Raw genomic sequence first — 20,642 nt, 5'->3', positions numbered from 1 at the left:
CAGAAAAACTGAATAACTCATCAAAATGGTGAAAGCCACCACCTTAAATACCATCTTCAGTTAAAGACAAAGACAATGTTGGAACTAGTGGTTTGGGACTTCAAAGGGGAGGAAGTAAATTCACATGGAGTTGGAAAAGCAAATGCTTGATAAACAAATGTTTGCCATGCCTACAGAGACAATGGGATGTGGAGAGGACTCTGATCTCTGGGTTCTGCCAGGTTCCCCTACCACACTTAGCCCACATTCTTTGTAGATATCTCTGGTGATAGCTCTGCTCCTGTTACAGGCCATTTGTCTGAATTCTTTTAGGCAGTTAAGGGGAAAGTAACAAGAAAACTTTCTGAGTCTTTTGTTTCTTAAAAATAATCAGCCTAAAATAATCCTCATGTTGAATAGATAGATTTTTGGGGTGTCAAATTTTGTTCCCCTTCAATAGCTAGCCCAGTCCATTCCTTTGGCTCCTCAACTTTCATATTAATTATTTTACATACATTAGAATTTCCATTCAAAAACAAAACAACTCTATTTCCACCTAACAAGATGCAGCTGTTCTTGGTACAAGTACAAAACTCCCAAAACTTCTCTGAAAATGAGTAGACACAGGATTCTGGCAGTCATTTTATCAATAGTTGGCTATATTGATCACTCCTCACATTCTTCGCACAGACCTACTAAGTACTCTGTTACCTAAACACTAAATTAGAAAAGTAACCTCCAACCACTTCGAGTCGATGCAAAAAATCCATAATCAATCTATAAATCAAAATCGGAGTGAGTTTATTATGAGCCAGGTTTGAGGACTATAGCCCGGGACCTTCCTTTCTCAAGGAAAGAAGGGCACCAGAGAAGTGGGTGGACAGCGTAGTTATATACAGTCTTGGAACAAAGAGCATCCATCACATATGACAGGAATTTCTCTCTTACTACTGTCATGAAATGCTTAGCTAGCACAGCAAATCAGTAGTCACCAGGTCAGTGATCACAAGGTGAGCACAGCAGGTTGGTAATTAATCCTTGGTTCCCAAGAAGAGATGCTTATCCTTAAAGAAATGCTGATATGGGGGGGAAGCTACATCCCTATCTTTAAGGGTGTCATTCTTGTCTTTGGGACATTGTAAATGTTTAAAGCAGATGTACAATGCATACTCAACAGGACATGTCAGCCCCTTTTGGAAAAACAAGGCCAAGCCGAATTAGTTTTACATCAAATAGCTTCCTCATATACTCCAATATATCCTATTGCTTTTCATTTATTTATCAAATATGAAATAATACTGGAAAGAAGGAGGGAGAAGAAGGGGATACTTAAGAAATGCAAAGAAATGTAGAAACATAAGGAAAAAGAGAAAGTATGCAAAATACCTGTAGTCCTAGTTTTTGTAATTGGACTTGAGACTGTAGTTGTTATCTGTGACATCTTTCTTCTTCTACCCAGAAGAAAGCTCCTTCAGATAAAACTTCAGTTTTGGGGGATTCTTTAACTAGTAAGTTGATCCAAACTTTGATTCCTCAAGATTCTGAGTCCTCAACCATCCTACACAAATATGACTTTTAGCATGCAAAGCTGCAGCACTTTTTGAGCAATAAATTTCTAGCTTAGATACAATATTATCACCTCTATTTGGAAGTAATTTCTTAAAAAGTCAGGAAACAATTACATATTTCTTTATGTCATCTCTGAGTTTTGTGCATTTCCAATGAAAATGGCCAATAATTAAAAATCATCTTCTTTATAGTCATTTTCTAAAAAGCTCAAAACATATGTCAAGACAAATATGAGAAAATAAGCAACTTTGCTTTGCTTTTTTCTTTTGTTATTAAAAAAGAAAACACCTAAGCAAAAAATATAAATTTATAGCTAGTGTGGCAGGGTGTTATTTTTGAGGTGGCATCCAAATGGTATATATATATTTTTTGCCAACCTCCTCACTGCCCACTCTCAGACAGACATACACTCACTGCAGCAAATAGAACATTCTTAATTATTTCAAAGAATTATGCAGAAAAAAGAGAGAATCACTTACTTTATTTTCCAGAAGTATAAGCCCATTTATGAAGATCATCTTAAATTCTTCTGAGAGTAACACATGTCAGAGATGAGGTCTGAAGAACATAATAAAGAACAAAAGGCAGGTAGACATATAGATCAATAAAAAAGAGTTGTGAGTCCAGAAATTAATTTGTATGTTTATTGCCAACTGATTTTTGTCAAGGTGCCAAGAACATTCAATGAGGAAAATATAGTCTTCTCAAGAAATGATGCTGGATGGGCCACACGCAGAAGAATGGCATTAGAGTCTCACCTCCCACTATATGCAAAAATTACTCATACTGAATCAAAAACCTAAGTGTAAGAGATAAATCTATAAACTCTCAGAAGAAAGTCCCGGAGTAAAGCTTCATGATATTGGATTTGTCAGTAGATTCTTAGATATGATCTCAAAAGCATGAGTAACAAAAGAAAAATAGGTAAATTGTACTTGATCAAAATTAAAAATATCTATATTTCAATGGACAGTATCAGGAAAATGAAAAGATAACCCACAGAATGAGAAAAATACTTGCAAATCATGTATTTGATAAGGAATTTATATGGAGATTATATAAAGAACTCATACAACTCAATAATTAAAAGACAAATAATCCAATTAAAAATGGGCAAAGGCATTGGATCATTTTAGGAGAAATGTTAAATAATACTCTTCTCTTTGGAAATAGTTTGACAGTATTTGTGAAAGTTTTAGAGGTGCATATCTTTACCTAGCAGTACCAATTCTAGAATTTATCTGACAAAAATTTTTGCACAATTTTTCAATTATGTATAAATATATAAAATATGTTATATGTGCGTATATGTATAATATACATTTTATATTCATTTTATCTAATATATACAATTTCTATATACATTATACATAAATTGTATATATAATAGACATTTCATCACAGCAGGATTCATCACAGCACTGGTTGATATAGCAAGGAATTGTAAACAACACTGATATTCACGTACAGGGGATTGATCAGTAAATTGTGGTCCACATACACAAGTAAATAGTGTCCATGCCTGCCAACGTGGAAAAACCTCAGGCGACACTCTTATATGAAGAAACGTATAAACCAACAGTTGGCGTCTAGGATTCCTTTTGTAAAAAACACATATATATGTATCAACATGCATAAACACATATATGCAAATGAATTTGTATGTGTGACAAAGAGAATGAGAGAGACACGTACCACACCATTAAATGATGATCACCTATGATGGGGGGGTCTTTCAAAATCTTTTTTCTTCTCCTGTAGATGATATTTAAAATTTTTATAAGCTGTATATATTACTTTTATAATTCTAAAAGGATTAAAATCATATGTTAAAAGTTTAAAAAAACAAAAAAATGGGCAAAAGATCAGAATAGACATTTCTTCACAGAAGATGTGCCAATGAATGCATGAAAAGATGCTTAGTCATTAGAGAAATGTAAATCAAACAATAATAGATGTCACATCACACTCACTAGGGTGGCTAGAATCAAAAAGTCAGATAATAAGTTCTGGTGAGGTTTCAGAGAAGTTGGAACTCTCATACAGCGCTAGTGGGAGCATAAAATGATGCAACCACTTTGGAAGATAGTCCAGCAGTTACTCAAATGTTTAAACATAAAAATTTCATATGACTCAGCAATTCCACTCCTAGGTATATACTCAAGACAAATGAAAGCACATGTCTACACAAAATTTTTTACATCCACTATTCATAAAAGCAAAAAAATAAAAACAACCCAAATGTCTATGAACTGATAAATAAATTTAAAAAATCTAGTGTATCTACACAATGGAATATTATTCAACTGTGTAAAGGAATTAAGGGCTGACACTTGCTACTACATGGATGAACCATGAAAACATCATGCTACGTGGAAGATACCAGTCACAAAAGACCATATATTGTATAATTATGTTTATAGGAAATATGCAGAATTGGTGAATCTATAGAGACAAAAAAGCAATGGTTTATGAGGCTGGAAGGGATACAGGGACAAGGAGGTGATAGTTAAAGCATGTGGAGTTTCCTTTGGAGGTGATGGAGATGTCATATAATTGCCTGTGGTGATAGTTACACCTATCTGTGAATATCCAAAAACCATTGATTTGTATGCTTTAAATGGGTGAATTATATGGTATGTGGATTATATCGAAATAAGGTGCTACATATTTTTTAAAAAGAGGAAAGGACAGATTTCATTCATACAGAGAATAATCTGCTACCTCTTGGCAGCTCCTCTTGATCTGTAAATTCTTGGGGAGATATATGTGCTATAGAGTGGAGCAGAGTACAGAGCCTTGGAGACCGAGAAAGCTTGTGTCAAAGAGCAATGGAGCCATAAGCTCTACTCCTTGAGCAAGATCTGGAGTCACAGAAAAGCAGAAAGACACAAGTTAGTGAAGTGACTGGTATCAAAAAAAATTAGCAATGGAGCAAGCCACACGAGCTAAAGAGTCCGGAGAATCAGAATGAGAGAGAGCATTTCATGGGAGCCGATACCTAAGGACCTAAACAGCCAAGGATATTTCAACTAATGCCTATTTAAAAGATGATTAGGAAATCAGATACCCCCATTCTCCAATGCCTTGACACCAAATAAATGCACAAAACTTAGAAATAAACTCTGGACAGGATTGGAAGCACCAAATTTACTATGTCAAGTTTTGGTCGCTCTATTGAAATTTGACCTGGAATGAGAATATAAAGTTATATTTCTCGTACACCTGAGAGTGTAAAGAATGATGTATACACATTACACTTAAAAATATAAGAATTTGTGAAAAAAAGGAGAAATTAGAAACTAAGGCAGCTTTGAGAAATTTTGGTTTCATTTTTAATATCCAATGTTCCCTTCAGAAGACACAATGATGGTTCCATTGATCTGGGGCTTAAGACGGCCTTCTGGCCATTAGTTTTCATTCCATTAAGCAGCAGATCAAAAACTAAGTTACTATTACAGCTAAGATGATTGATACTATTTATCAAGAGGAAATAGAATTGTTGAAGATAATGGGACTCTTAAGAAAATCAAGAGGTCCTGTAATACTGCTGTATTAGTTACCTACCGTTATTTGACAAATCACTTCAAAGCTTAGTGGCTTAACAGAAACATTATCTCACAGTATTATGAGTCAGGCATCCAAAGATGACTTAGAGGGATCTTCTGGCTCAGGGTCATTCAAAAGGCTGAAACCAAGGTCCCAGCTAGGAGTGCAGTTCTCTCAAAGCTCCACTAGGAGTAAATGCACTTTCAAATCCTCTCAAGTGGTTGGGTGTTGACAGACTTGAGGTCTCACTGGATGTTGACTGGAGACATCGTTTCCTTACCATGTGGTCCTCTCCATAGGGCTACTCCCAACATGGCAGATGAATTCCCAAAGAGTGGAGGAAAGAGAGAGAGAAAGGAAAGAGAGAGAGAAGAGAGAGATAGAGGTGGAAGTCAGTCTTTTTGTAACCTAATCTCAGTTATGGCATCCCTTAACTTTTACTATATTCTATTTGTTAGAAATAATTCACTAAGTACAGCCAATACTCAAGAGGGGTGGGATTACATGAAGGTAAATAATAGGGGGAGAGTCGTTGGGAATCATTTTTGAGGCTGTCTATTATAACTATAACGTGCAGTGATAAAAGCTAATGTAATATTACAGAAACCCCAAAGAGACAGAACTAACAAGGACTTCTCCAGAATGATGGTTTAGGTCAATACACTAGGTAAATAGCCATATCCAGCTGAGGTACTGGTTGAGGGCAAAGGAAACATGGATAAAATAGGAAAATAAAATTATAAATATCAAACATAACCTTGTAATTCTTATGACTTGTCACAGATAGGGTAACTGTAATATCTATCCATATTGCAATGGATTGTGATAGATGAAATAAGATAAAGATCATAATTGTACTACTTCTGTATTTCTACTAGAAATTACAGTCATGGAGGAATAGGGTTGTTCTGTAACAATGTCTAATATCCATTCATTACTTAGGTTTTGAGATGCAGATGTGAGCCATCCATGTTTTGGAGGTGAGAATCTGTCAGAAACAGCATGATTCTAGAGCCCACAGGTGCAGCAGTAGCAGCTGCTGGATCCAAGGTGAAAAACTGTGTTTGTTCAGTCAACAACCCCTGAAATCTTTTGCTGATTTGCCAGCTTCCTAATATTAGCAGAAGTGAGAGATCCCCCTTGACTTATTTAGTTTATAACTGGAAATTTGTAAGTTTTGACTCCCTTTGCCCATTTCACCCACTCCCTACCCTCTGCCTCTGGCAACCACCAGTCTGTTCTCTGTATCTATGAGCTTGGTTTTTTGGGTTTTTTTAGATTCCACATATAAGTGAGATCATACAGTATTTATCTTTCTTTGTGTAACTTATTTCATTTAGCATAATACCCTCGAGGTCCATCTATGTTGTCGCAAATGGCAAGATTTCATTCCTTTTTATGGCTGAATAATAATCCATGTACATATATACCGTTTTCTTTATCCATTCATCCATTCATGGACACTTAGGTTATTTCCATATTTTGGCTATGGGAAATAATGCTTCAGTGAATATGGGAGTGCATATATCTTTTCTCGTTAATGTTTTCATTTTCTTCTGGTAAATACCCAGAAGTGGAATTGCCAGATCGTGTGGTAGTTCTATTTTTAATTTTTGAGGAATCACTGTACTGTTTTCCATAGTGGCTGCACCAATTTACATTCCCACTAACACTACATAAGGGTTCCATTTTCTCCACATACTCACCAATACCTGTTATTTCTTGTCTTTTTGATAATAGCCATTCTAACAGGTGTAAGGTGATATCTTATTATGGTTTTGATTTGCATTTCCCTGATGATTAGTGATATTGAGCATATTTTTGTGTACCTGTTGGCTTTCTATACATCTTCTTTGGAAAAATGTCTATTCAGCTCTTCTACCCATTTTTAAATCAAATTATTTGCTTTTTTGCTATTGAGTTGTATGAGTTCTTTACATATTTTGGATATTACCCCTTATCAGATACATGATTTGCAAATATTTTCTCTCATTCAGTAGGTTGCCTTGTCATTTTGTTGATGGTTTCCTTTGCTGTGCAGAAGCTTTTTAGTTTGATGTCGTCCCACTTGTTGATTTTTGCCTTCTTTGCTTTTGGTGTCAAATCCAAAAAATCATTGTCAACACAGATGTCAAGGAGCTTACCATTTGTGTTTTTTTCCTAGCAGTTTTATGGTATTCCAGGATACTCTCCCCATCACAAAGTTTGTAACCTCAACCACACCCCCCAAACACTTTTGCCATGTAAAGTAATAGATTCATAGCATCTGAGGATTAGGGCATTGATATCTCTGGGGGCAATTCTTCCACTTACTAGAGGTATGTCTCTTAAATATTTTCTTTTTCATTATAGTTTTTTAAATTTTATTTTGAGTGTTATAGACTCACTGGAAACTGCGAAAAGAGTACTGTATATAGCGTCTGATAGACCCTTCATCCAGCTCCCCTCAATGGTGACATCTTATATAGCTGTAAATCAAAATGAAAACTAGAAAATTGACATTGATACAATTCTATTTACTAGACTACAGATCTTATCCAGTTTTCATCAGTTTTTTCATTTTCTTATTTGTGTGTGTGTATAGTTCTGTCTAATTTGATCCCATGTGTATATTTGTGTGACCACCGTAGTCAAAATATAGAGCTGTTTTATCACCACAAAGAAACTTTCTATACTACTCCTTGATAGTTGTGCTCACCTACCCCACCACTGTTCTTGTCCTTTGGCAATTGATCATCTCTTCTCCATTTCTATAGTTTTAGAATTTCAATAGTATTATATAAATGGGATTGTACAATATACAAGCTTTTGAAATTGGATGCATTTTTCACTAAGTATAATGCTTTTGAAATACATCCAAATTGTTTTGTGCGTGATTAATTGGTTCCTTTTTTATTGCTGAGTAGCATTTCATTGTATGATGTACCAGAATTTAACTTTTCATCTGTGGAATGACATTTGGGATGTTTCCCTTTTGATTTGTTAAAAATAAAGCTGTTAGGAGCCTTTGTGTTCAAGTTTTTGTGTAAACACAAGTTCCGTTTTGGGGGTTAAATACCCAAGAATAAGATTGCTAAGTGATATGGTAAGTGTGTGTTTAATTTTGCAAGAAACTGCCAAACTGTTTTCTATGGTGCCTGCACCATTTTACATTCCTGCCAGCAATGTACACAAGATACAGCTTTCTGCAATCTTGCTAGCATTTGGCGTTAGCATTATTATTTTTTTAGTTCTGTCAGTCTAATATGAATGTAGTGATAACTCAGTGTGGTTTTAATTTGGATTCTACTAATGGCTAATCATGTTGACTATCTTTTCCTATGCCTCTAAGATTTTAGAGACAGCCTTACTTCATAATTCAATGAATACTGAATATAACTATGTAGTCTTTACTTAGTAATTCTGATTACAAGTCAGAATAAAAGCTCTTGTAATGTTCCCTTGTGATTTATGTGCATTTATGAGTTTTATGAAATACAGATCACATAAAAGAGGATATAGTTAGAACAAAACCTCATTAATCTGTTTTTGTCTATTCCATAATATAAGATAATTCAGGCAAATGCTGCTGTTAATTTTTTTCCTTCTAAGTGAACTCTTCTTTTTAGAAGCTAAATTAAGAGTGAGAAAGGAAGTGGCAAAGAACATAGATTTTATTCTATATTTTGTTTACATTTTTAACAAGCACAAAACAATAGTATTTATTAATCAGGTCTATCTATCTATTGATCTACCGGTCTATTGATCTATCGATCTATCATCTATCTATCTATCTATGGAAAGAGAAATATAAAAGCCACGCCGTTATTATTTACACCAACTTCAGGAGCAGGAGGTCAGTCCAGATAAGGGAGGAAAAGAAGGGGTTGGTGGGAAAGAGGATTTCCTTTGTATTCACTGCTCTGTTGTTGTTTTCTTAAGTCTGATACATCAAGGCAAAATAGTAACATCTATTAATACCCGCTGGTAGTACAGCAGTGGTTGTTATATAATATTTTTGCATAGTTATGCTTGAAAATTTTATAAAATAAAACATAAAAATTAAAATGCAATGTTATTATTATAGATATGTATTATGTGTCTATTATGTGTCAGCTATTGTTCTAAACTCTTAATGTGTCATCTCATTTAATCCACACGAAATCCCTATGAGGCAAGAATTACTTTGTCCATATTTTTCAGATAAAGAAACTAAGAGATAAAGGGTTTCTTTTCTATGTGGAAGAAATAGGGTTTCAACCAAAGTGCTCTAACTTCATGTTGGGGATTTCACTATCATGATTTGGAAACTTTGATAATAATGCTTTTGTATTTTACCAAGAAATTCAGCTATTACCTGCAAATATCTGTACTTCAGGACCTGTAGAGATTTTAAAAAGGGTTGAGTTACATCCTTTTTGTTGAAATCTCTGTTTTTTAGTCACAGTTTCAAGAATGTTGACAGAAACTTGAAATGTTTACTCTTGAAAGAATATTTAATGATTACCAATTCAAAAGACACTTCAATTTCAGTATATAGTGCGATGAAAGCAACTTAAGGTAAAAATATTTTAATGACATCATGGAACATTTCAGAGGAGGAAGGTCCAGGAATTGGTCCCTCCATGAAGACAACTATTAAGCTGGCAAGCACTGTCAAAATCAACTATTTCAGAACTCTAGAGACAAAATGAGGATTTATAGCATCTAGAGGAGCGCTTGATGAAGAAAGAGACTGGTAAATTTCAGTGAGTTTCAGCATTTTGCACCACCACCAGCCATGCCTCCAGCAGCTGTAGAGATGGCTGCCGTGTTCCTGATGTGGCTTACTGGTACCAAGATGGGCAATAGTGACCTTGTCCTCTAACAATGGAAGTTGTATGTTTTTGATCTGCCTAGTGGTTTATGGAGGGCCTGGCACAGATGCTGGCCAACCCCAAACTGTTTCAAGAATTGTTATTGTTTCAACTCCAAATAGCTAAGTGGCTTCCCTGGCCATGTCCATTGAGGAGATTTAAAGAGATAGAATAACCTTTTTTCTTTTCCTTGCAAATTAGATCCAGGCATTGAAGGAAATCTCTGTCAGGTCCCTTGCTGGCGATGGAGATAACGAAATCAATGACCACACATAACAAGAAATATAGTCTTTGCAAAACTAGTCTGGAAAAGTCACTAAATAAATGAATGACTACTGCCTTCCTCAAGCAACAACAGTAATCTCTGGGGGGTTGAGGGAGATCTGATTTCTAGAGTTATTACATTACAATATTTAAAATGTCAGTTCTCAGCAAAAAACTACCAAGGAACAGGCAAGTTTAGCCTTTCATGGGGAAAAAAATAAATTGCTAGAAACTATCCCTGAGGAAGCCCAGGCATTGGACTTACTAGAACTCTATCCTCTTCTATTCATCCATGTGTCTATCTTTATGCCAGCACCATACTGTTTTAATTAATGTAGCTTTATAATATGTTTTGAAACCAGGAAATGTGATGCCTTCGGCTTTGTTTTCTTTCTCAAGATCACTTTGGCTACTCTGGGTTTTTAGTGGTTTCATATGAATTTTAAGATTACTTTTTCTATATCTGTAAAAAATCCCATTGGGATTTTGATGGGGGTAGCATTAAATCTGTAGATCGCTTTGGAGCATACAAATGGCCACCAGCTACATGAAAAGGTGCTCAATATCACTATTCACCTGGGAAATGCAAATCAAAGTCACAATGAAATATGATCTCACACGTTAGGACAGCTGTTATCAACAAAACAAAAGCTAGCAAGTGTCAGTGAAGATGTGGAGAAATTGGAACTCTTTTACAATGTTGGTGAAAATGTAAAATGGTGCAGTCACTATGTAAAACAATGTGGAGTTTCCTCAAAAATTAAAAACAGAACTACTGTGTTATCCAGCAATTCCACTTCTTGATCCAAAAGAGTTGAAATCAGAGTCTCAAAGGGATATCTGTGCTCCTATGATCACTGCAGCATTAGTCACAATAGCCAAAATATAGAAACAGCCCAAATATCCCTTGGCAGATGAATGGATAAAGAAAATGTGGTGTATACATACAATGGAATATTATTACTCAGCCTTAAAAAAAGAGAGAAATTCTACCATTTGCAATAATGTGGATGAACTTGGAGGACATTATGCTAAGTGAAATAAACCAGTCTTACAAACACAAATGCTGTATGGTTTCACTTATATGATGTCTCTAAAATAGTCAAACTTATAGGCACAGAGAATAGAATGGTGGTTTCCAGGGGCTAGAGGGGAGGAAGGAATGGGGAGTTGTTGTTCAATGGTTACAAAATTTCAGTTATTCAAGATAAATAAGGTATAGAGATCTACTGTAGAATATAGTGCCTATAGTTAACAACACAGTACTGTGCACTTAAAAATTGGTTAAGAGGGTAGGTTTTGCGTTAAGCATTTTTACCACATGAAAAAAGAGACACGGGGCTGGCCCTGTGGCTGAGTGGTTAAGTTTGCCCACTCTGCTGCAAGCAGCCCAGGGTTTTGTTGGTTCAAATCCTGGGTGCGGACATGGCACCACTCATCGAGCCAGGCTGAGGCAGCGTCCCATATACCACAACTAGAAGAACCCACAACTAAGAATACACAACTATGTACCTTGGGGCTTTGGGGAGAAAAAGGAAAAAAAGAAAATAAAAAAAAAGAAAAAGAGACACAAGGAAACTTTTGGAGGTGAAGGATAGGTTTATTACCTTGACTATTGTATAGTATCACAGGTATAGGCATATGTCTAAACTCATCAAATTATATACATTAAATATGTGTACTTTTTGTGTATCAATTATACCTCAGTAAAGTTGGTGAGGCAGTAAGACCAATTGTCAGAAGAAGCTCAAGTTATGTATTCCTTTCAGAACTCTCAGGCTAGGTCTAGAACATGCCGTTTCTTATTTACTGTGGAATGGATCTAACTTTATGATTCACTGGATCAGATAGCACTCAGGTCATGACGTGCATTTTGAGTTACATTGTTACTTTGTGTCCCATGGTCAGGTGTCATAAGTCAAACAATTACTGTAGCATGACAGAGGCTATTTTTCAATTTCATAATAATGGTTGTTAGCAGAAAAAGTTATGGACCTATCCAAAATGTGCAGTCTGCACGTGACTCTAGCTTCATAGCCGTAAACTTGGTATAGCATCTATGTCTGCTATGGCCTTCCCAGAAACATTGCTTCTTCTTGGTCATAAGGATCACTTGGGAAGGCAGCTTGTCCCTCAGCCTATACCTACTGTAGTGCCTCCCTACCTCCAAGTTTCACAAAAAATAGCTGCCTTATATTTACTGGATGAAAGAGTCACCCAAGTATTATGTAATATATTTGTCACCATATATATGTAATATATATATGTAATATGTTGCCTCTAAAATCCAGAGTCCCACCAAAAAATATGACTCTTGCCTTTGGTGATTGTTACAGGAACTAAGACAGTAATTCATATCACATTTTATGGGGATTTTCCAAAATGCCTTCAAATCCAGTTTGACTTTGACTACTAGGACCCTAGGAACTCCACGGATGTGGCAAACACTGGCCTTTCCTGTGGTGTATATCCCATCCTCTAGCAAATAGGTGCTTTACTACATCATCGAGGGCATCTTGAGCACAATGTCATTAATATTAGCAGGCCAGATTAGGATTGTGCAGGTAGTGAGCACGTCAAGATCTCTCCACAGCTGTATTTGTTAGAAAGCGGGATTATTGATATAGTTGCAAGGTCATTCTGGAACTTTGAAAATAAGCATAAGTAAAGGATTGATCTGTGGCCCCACTGGCCCCACCATTAAATGGATTCAAGTCAATTGTCCCTCTGTCATCTGACCACCATAGGCCTCACTCTGATTGTGACTCCTGTGCTATTCTGATCCTGCAGGGAATAGCAGCAGTTCAGAAAGTATCTAAGAATCCCCCAGAAAGGCAGTAGAATTTTTTTTCCCATTGATTGTTTTCCCAGTAAACAAGCATAGATACCTCTGTGAGAAGATTCAAAGCATGTACTTCAGGGTCTTCACTATTTCATTGAAGGGTTCAATCCATCGGCTGGGCTTAGGTTTAGCAATTAGGCAATAGGCTATGCGTTTTCACTTTGACTACTGAATTTGGCTTTCTGCTCATCAGAACTTGAAATTGTCTACCTGTATAGTGAAACATCTTGTCATTAGACTTCTCATTTGTTTCAATCCTAGTGACTTTTAATTAACATCAGCCATCACTGCAGAGTCCCTGAGAGGTCACAGCACTGTGATTACTACTCTATTTCTGTGGCATGTTGTAACTGTACCTATCTTCTATCTTTCCGGGAATCTGTTCTTCCCACTAAGAGCAAGGAACCCAGTTCTACCTTATCGTTTTCATTACACTCGGCCTATGAAGAAAAGCATTGCTTTGCAAAGATGCTGTGCTCCCTCACCTTAGTGATACATGTCTTAGGTCACTGATGAAAAGAATGTCCTCTGAGGCCTCATGGGTTATGGTTAGGGTTAGATCACCAGTTTGCACATCATATGTACATTTCAACATTTTTTTGAAAGATCCTTTTTGGACTCTTTCCTTACCAGTATGTTAAGAAATTTCCAGCATATCCATCCTCATTCACTTTAGACTGTCATTGAGTGAAGCCTTGAATTAGCTGATCTAGTAGATTATTGACACCAGTCATAGGTACTCAGGGGAAGATCTTATGTTTTCAATGACCACTGTCATTGAATTTGACCCAATCAGCTGAACAGCCCAGGACTGTTCCAAATGTCCATGGTGGGAGGACAGGGTTGCAAGAGAGCAACACACAGAAGCTGCAAATCCTCTTGTAGCTTATTTTTGAAACTGGTCCTTCATAACCTCTCCCATATTCTGTTGGCTAAAACAAATCATAGACAAGTGCAAATCCAAGGGTAAGATAAATGAATTCTATTCTCTTAATAGGAGTTGCTACAAATTTACTTTGGTAACTAAGTCAAAGTATGTGAATATAGAGAGGAGTGAAGGATTGTAGCAATTTTGAAACTACCACACGGGTGTCAGAGAAAAACAACTCATTCTATTCACTATTGTTGCCATAGTGACCAAATGCCAAAACCTGTGCCTGTTTCCCTAACTGTATTCCTTCTCATACAAGCAATCTTGATAATCTGCGTAATTATGGTATCTCCACAAGCCACAGATTTCCTATGTTCCTTTTCCTCTAGCAAGGGGGTTATTTTAACAGTCCTCAAAAATGTGAGCAACCCAATCCCAGAACCACACGAGTGTGTTTCCTAAGGCTATTCCGGGAACAAAATCACTATTCTGATCATGATGCAGGCAGGAGATGGATAACATACTCAAATTTGGGTAATTGAGGAGAATTTAATAAAGGATTTGTTTAGAATAATGTAGTAAAGCAGTAGGAACAGGTACCATGGGAAACTTAGCCACCTGCTATTGCAATTTCTGGGTGCCTTCTTGACCTCTCAGGCCCAGTTGGTAGGTAAACACTTATTTCCATTTTACAGTGGAATTCCACTAAGAATGTTCAATTTTTCCTTTACTCAAGTGATTTGTGAATGAATGAAACAGCAACTTACAGAAATAGTAGAGTGGTCTCTTTCCTCACATTTGAAAAAACACAGCTTTGGGGCCCGCCCATTGGCTCAGCGGTTAAGTGCCCATGTTCGGCAGCAGTGGCTCGGGGTTCCCCGGCTCGGATCCCGAATGCAGACATGGCACTGCTTGTCAACCCATGCTGTGGTAGGCGTCCCACAGATAAAGTAGAGGAAGATGGGCATGGATATTAGCTCAGGGCTAATCTTCCTCAAAAAAATAAAAATAAATAAATAAATAAACAGCTTTGCTCTCTTTCATCAAATATAACAAGATAAAATACATCTTCATCAAACAAAAACTATAATGTTAACAAAAATTTCTGTAGTCTATAGGCTAATAAGCAGTCTTATATAAAATCTACTTAGTATTAAATGAAGAAAATACTAAGAATGCTTTATTTAATATGTCTTTACGTCCCATGTTATATATGTATTCAAACACATGCACACAAATATGTAATGATTATGACTTCAAATTGTATTGTCCTCTTGTTATAACAATACTACTAATAATTGATTAATTCTTACTTAGTACTTATGATGTGTCAAAAACCATTCCAAATAGTTTACTTGTATAAACTAATTTGTGGTCAGCCCTAGTCTGGTTTTAGAATGTATGCCCTCAGTCACACTACTAGATATCAAAATGTCATTGCACAAAATAAATCAGGACAAAACAAAAACCTTACCACTAAGATGATTTTTAAAAATCTAATTATCTTTGAAAATGTATTACTGCTAAAAACTATTCTTTGAAATGTTAGACAAAAGGGCAAACCATCGATAGCTCTAACATCACAAATATTTGCATTGTTTTTTTAATCATATTCAAGCAAAGCTTCATGAGAATAACAAATAGGCTGCCTTATAGAGTCATGAAAAGAAGAAATAAAATGGGAAGAGGTACATTATTCAAACTAACAGCCCCATCAGTGAGGACAAATAAAGGTTACCTGTCTGTCTCCTGGAAATACTTGTTATATATGAATAAAATTGAATAACATAATTGACTCTATCCTTTGATGCTTTCTCATATAGAGTTTGCTCTCTACCTAAGAGGACAAGTTACTTTTCAGGATAAGAACTTTAAGAACAACTTGAAAGAAAATCCCCACTGAATTGAGCTCATGTTTAAAAGTTCTGCTTCCAATAGAGTCCAATAATCATGCATTGAAGCTTGAAGCATTATTGATTTTTAGCATATTTTTAATGAGAAAATAAAGAAAAATCAGTTTCGCCTTCTATAAATCCAGATTAAATTGAGCTAATTTTGTTTACCAGCGTTGACAGAACTTTGTTACTATGACTCATAGGTAGACATTTATATGTTCAGGTTATAAAAGTACAATTAAATGATTCATAGTCTTTGAATTAAAAAAGTGTCTGGTGAGGAACTGGTTAACAGATATTACCAGAGTACCTAGAATTTTATTAAAGAACATATGGAAAACTTGAGTAAAATTTTAGAGTATATCTCTCAACAAGGATTAATGTTTCAAAAATTCAACTAGGGGAATATAGAGTAACATGGCATCATTTGTTTTCTGAAGGGAGTCCTGGGTGTGGCTGATGATGATATTACACAGAGAGGAAGGAGAATCTGGGGTGAGGGAGAAAGGCTTGAATTAAAGAGTGAGGAAGAAGGACCTTAGACTGGCACCCATTCTCCATCCTGTACCTGACGTGGGTTGAAATCTTATTGTTAGAAACATGACAATCCAAAATACCAAAACAACTCAACACAGGCATTTTGAGACTTGGGGCACAGTTGATCTTTGAATTCCACCTGTTAATATTTCACCATTTGAATTCTACCAGAGAAAGCGTTGAGGAGATAAGTTATTTCCCTGCATCAAACCCTTGTGGATTCTGGAATCCCAGGGTTTGGAGATTATGGAATTATATCCAGAAATTCAGAATGAGTGTCAGCAGTCTCAAGAGTCACCTACACTGAGTGGCTCTCCCACGTACCTTTCTGAAACAGAGCCCCATATAGAGCTGTGCAGTTTGAGTGTTGCAATAATACTTCAGAATTATTTCATTTTGTTGGTTACTTTGTTGTTGTTTTAATTTTTAATATAGGAGAGATTGAACATGTTCCGGTGTTAATAGGAAGGGGTAATTCAAGAATTAGATTTGGAAGACATATGCCAGAGTAGAATACATTAGTCAATCTTCCTGAGAAGTTGAAAGACAATGGGGTGCAGAGCCTTTGTGAAGGGACTAATGCTATTTCTTGTCAAAATAGAAGAACTAAAGGAAGGGAAAAATTTTTTCGCAATTACCAGGAGGAAATCAAGATCGTGCTCATATGAAGAGAGATCAAAGTGCAAAGAAAGTAGATTGATGCTGTCTTCAGGACAATGGGCTAGTCAGCAAAAAACACAAGGAAAGGGTTGAAGGATATCTGGGTATTGCCCAAAGAATTTTTAGAATGATGGCCCAGGGAAACTCAAAATAATCCTTAGGAGCTAACTCTAAGACATATTTCCTTAATATAATTATATGCACTACTATTTACTGAAATTAGAAACAATGATTTGAAATACATATTAATCGACAACCCAAGAAAAATAATTAACTTTATAAACAATAACAAAATACATTCCTATAATTTCTAAATGTATTATCCTTAATTTACTTAATATAAGTATTTTTTCCTAGAAAAAGTCAAGTCACAACCATTTTTCAGTTCAGTCACCTGCTGTGGACTGAATTGTGCCTTCCTCCTCAGATAATTCCTATGCTGAAGTCCTAACTCCCAGTAGCTTAGGATGTCACCATATTAAGAGATAGGGCCTTAAAGGAGGTAATTAAGGCTTTTAAATGAAGCCTTAAGAGTGTGGCCCTAATACAACCTTACTAGTGTCCTTAAAGATAGTGGAGGAGATAGCAGGGATGTGCACTCACAGAGGATCTCCCACATGAGGACACAGAAAGAAGGCCATGGTCTGCAAGCCAAGGAGACAGATTTCAGGAGAAACGAAACCTGCAGACACTTCGATATTAGACTTCCAGCCTCCAGCATTGTAAGAGATAAACCTCTGTTGCTTGAGCCAGTCTGTGGTATTTTGTTATGGCAGCCCTAGCAGACTCATACAGTGCCTTAAATATTAAGAAATTATATTAAGTCACCAAAATCTTCTGCCTGAACAATGAAATGTATACGGTTTATAGGTTCTTTAAAATAGGAGCAATATTTTAACAAGCAATTTGATAGGCGAGTGAACGTAAGTGACTTTAAATAAGGAGCCATCAAGAAAGAATCAGGGTAGAATTTTTTTAAAATCCTGAAATCTACAGTCTCTGTTAATTGAATTTCTGCTTTACGTGCACACACACATAACACCATTTCAAGGAAATCACTGATCTACAAGGCTAAAGATCTGATTTCTTTTCTTATTGTTGCCACTTGCCTACTAACAGTGATTTGTAGCCTATAAATTTTCATTTGGCTTATCAAAACTTCAGTTTTCTTTTCTCTAAGAAATACATGATAATGTCTTTATAGTCTCCCTTACAGAGGTGATGATCAAAAGAGATAATGGCCATAAAGGCCCTTTTTGAAAACTACAAAGACTGATAAAATGTTAGAAGTTATAACATTGACCAAAACCAAAAGGATTTAATAAAGTTTAATTGCTTTACCTTTTTTACTCCTTTTGGGATTTTTCGATGACAAAATTGAAGCATCAAAGCTTTTACAAGTTAAATAACTAAACAAGAACGAGAACAATCCTATGACCTGAGTAACATTTTTTGGCGAAGTGGTAAATATGTGTTAGTTGCTCATTAAGCTTAAAATGTGTTCGATTATGTAAAAGTTAGTTTTCCACTTGATTGAATGCCTGCTAAAGGAAGATTTTCTTAAATGTAATCCAAATGCATCTCCCAGTTTTTAAAATATGATTAAAGAGACTGTAAAATATCCTTATTATGCATGTTTTTCACGTCATGCAAAGGATAACACTTTCAAAGAGCAGGTTTCACTAACTTGCTTTTTCTTCTAAACAGATTCTTGTACAGACTTTATAATTTATTGTTCTCTCTGTGTCCCGAAAGCCAGCCCCCGTGATCTAGTGGTTAAGATCTGGCACTCTGCCACCGTGGCTGGCCCAGGTTCCTTTCCTGGCTAGGGACACACACCACCTGTCTGTCAGTTCTCTCTTGTAGTGGTAGCACGTTGCTGAAAGCTGTGCCATCGGTATTTCAGATATCAGAGAGGTCACCATAGTAGACAGGCTTCAGCAGAACTTCCAGACTAGACACACTAGGAAGGAGGACCTGACTACCCACTTCGGAAAAAATTGGCCGTGAAAACCCTGTGAATAGTGGCAGAATGTTGTCTGATACAGTGCCACAAGGTGGGAAGATGCCTCAAAAAGACCTGGCAGGGTTCCACTCTGCTGTCCACAGGGTCACTAGGAGTCAGAATCCACTCGAATGCACTAACAACAAATGTCCCCAAAGCATTCAATTGACATTAACTCTTTCAGACTATACATCAGTATCAAATAAGCTTGATCATTTCAAACAATATGATTCCATTTTAGTCGCTGTGTGTCCTGGATAATTAAATTCCCATAATTGAACAAACTATATCTTGATTTGATAAGAAAAAGTTTATATTCACCAATGAGAGGCCAAGACGCTAACTCTAAATAAGCATTCAGAATAATATTTTAAAAATCGAAGAGGAATGACTACAACTTGTTTCAGAGACCTTAGGAATGTACTAAAATTACTCAAAATTTGTCACCTAGCTTTCAAATGTCTATTTTTAGTGTTTACATTAAAATATATGACGAATATACAGGAAAGAACAATTAAAATAGCACTTCAAAAAAAGTAATAAAAATTTAAGAATCCCATTGAGATTTAATAGACCTCCACTCACATATATCCGCATGCTATGCAACATAATCTACCAGAGTAGATGGCCTAAATAAAATAAAACAGTAATTATGGTAACACCACTACAATAGTCACAACTCCCTCGAGCAAATTGAAGTGGTAGTGTCATTTTCTTTGACTCTCCTGATCATTCCCATCTTTTAAATAAATCTCTTCTGTCTAATCTGTTGAGAGCATAGCTATAGCCTGAGCAGCAGTGGTATTGATTTCCATGTAATTATTATAAATGTTAAGTTGTTATTACTGGTGCATGTAGTAGTAATGCTTTATTCATCTGCAAAAAAGGAGAAATGATTCCTTTGCTTCAGAGATATGCACATGAATGATGAAAAGAGATTGTCAACTGTATGAGAGAATGAAGAGGGTCTCTTGCAATGAGATATGCAGTGTCTGCACACATACCTGCACGGCTGAGCACCATCAGATATAAAAGATCCTTCCAGTGCTGTGTCCGACTCCTGCAACACGTGAGATTAGAAATCCAATGCTCGTGCCACGGGGAGATTGTTGGTGTTTAGTGATTTAAAAGTATTAGGAAAAAGAAAAATTTGATTTCTTTAAACCCTAGGTTAAACGGCAAGCAATCAACATTAACCAATTATTTAAATACAGTAGAAATCTGATCTTTTCATTTTTGCTTCTCCAGTTGATAACCCACAATTGCTTTGTAGCTCATAGCAAAGCTTTTGAAGGAAATAGACCTCAGATTGCCATCACAGATAACATTACACTTTAAACAACAATCAAATTGATTCTAGAGGCCCATTCTGAAAGGTTCCTGTGCAGAAAATAGTTAATATAGCAGGTCTGGGAGTGCCATTCTTTAAAAAGCTGCTTGCAGGGCTGCCTTTGGCTGATGCCTGGGAACTTGGATTTGGGGAGGGTTCCTACCATTTCCTAACTGATAAAAGGATCTCATTGTGCCTAAACTGTTAGTACAAACAATATGGTTTATGCCAAACAACTGCTTCCCTTCTGGAAATTTGAAATTTTGGTACATGCTAGGCAGATGGTGCCAATTGACCGACCCCCAG

The sequence above is a fragment of the Equus quagga genome, chromosome 4 (assembly GCF_021613505.1).
Source record: "Equus quagga isolate Etosha38 chromosome 4, UCLA_HA_Equagga_1.0, whole genome shotgun sequence".
Classification (NCBI taxonomy): Eukaryota; Metazoa; Chordata; class Mammalia; order Perissodactyla; family Equidae; genus Equus; species Equus quagga.
Note: the sequence above shows the minus strand (reverse complement) of the source record.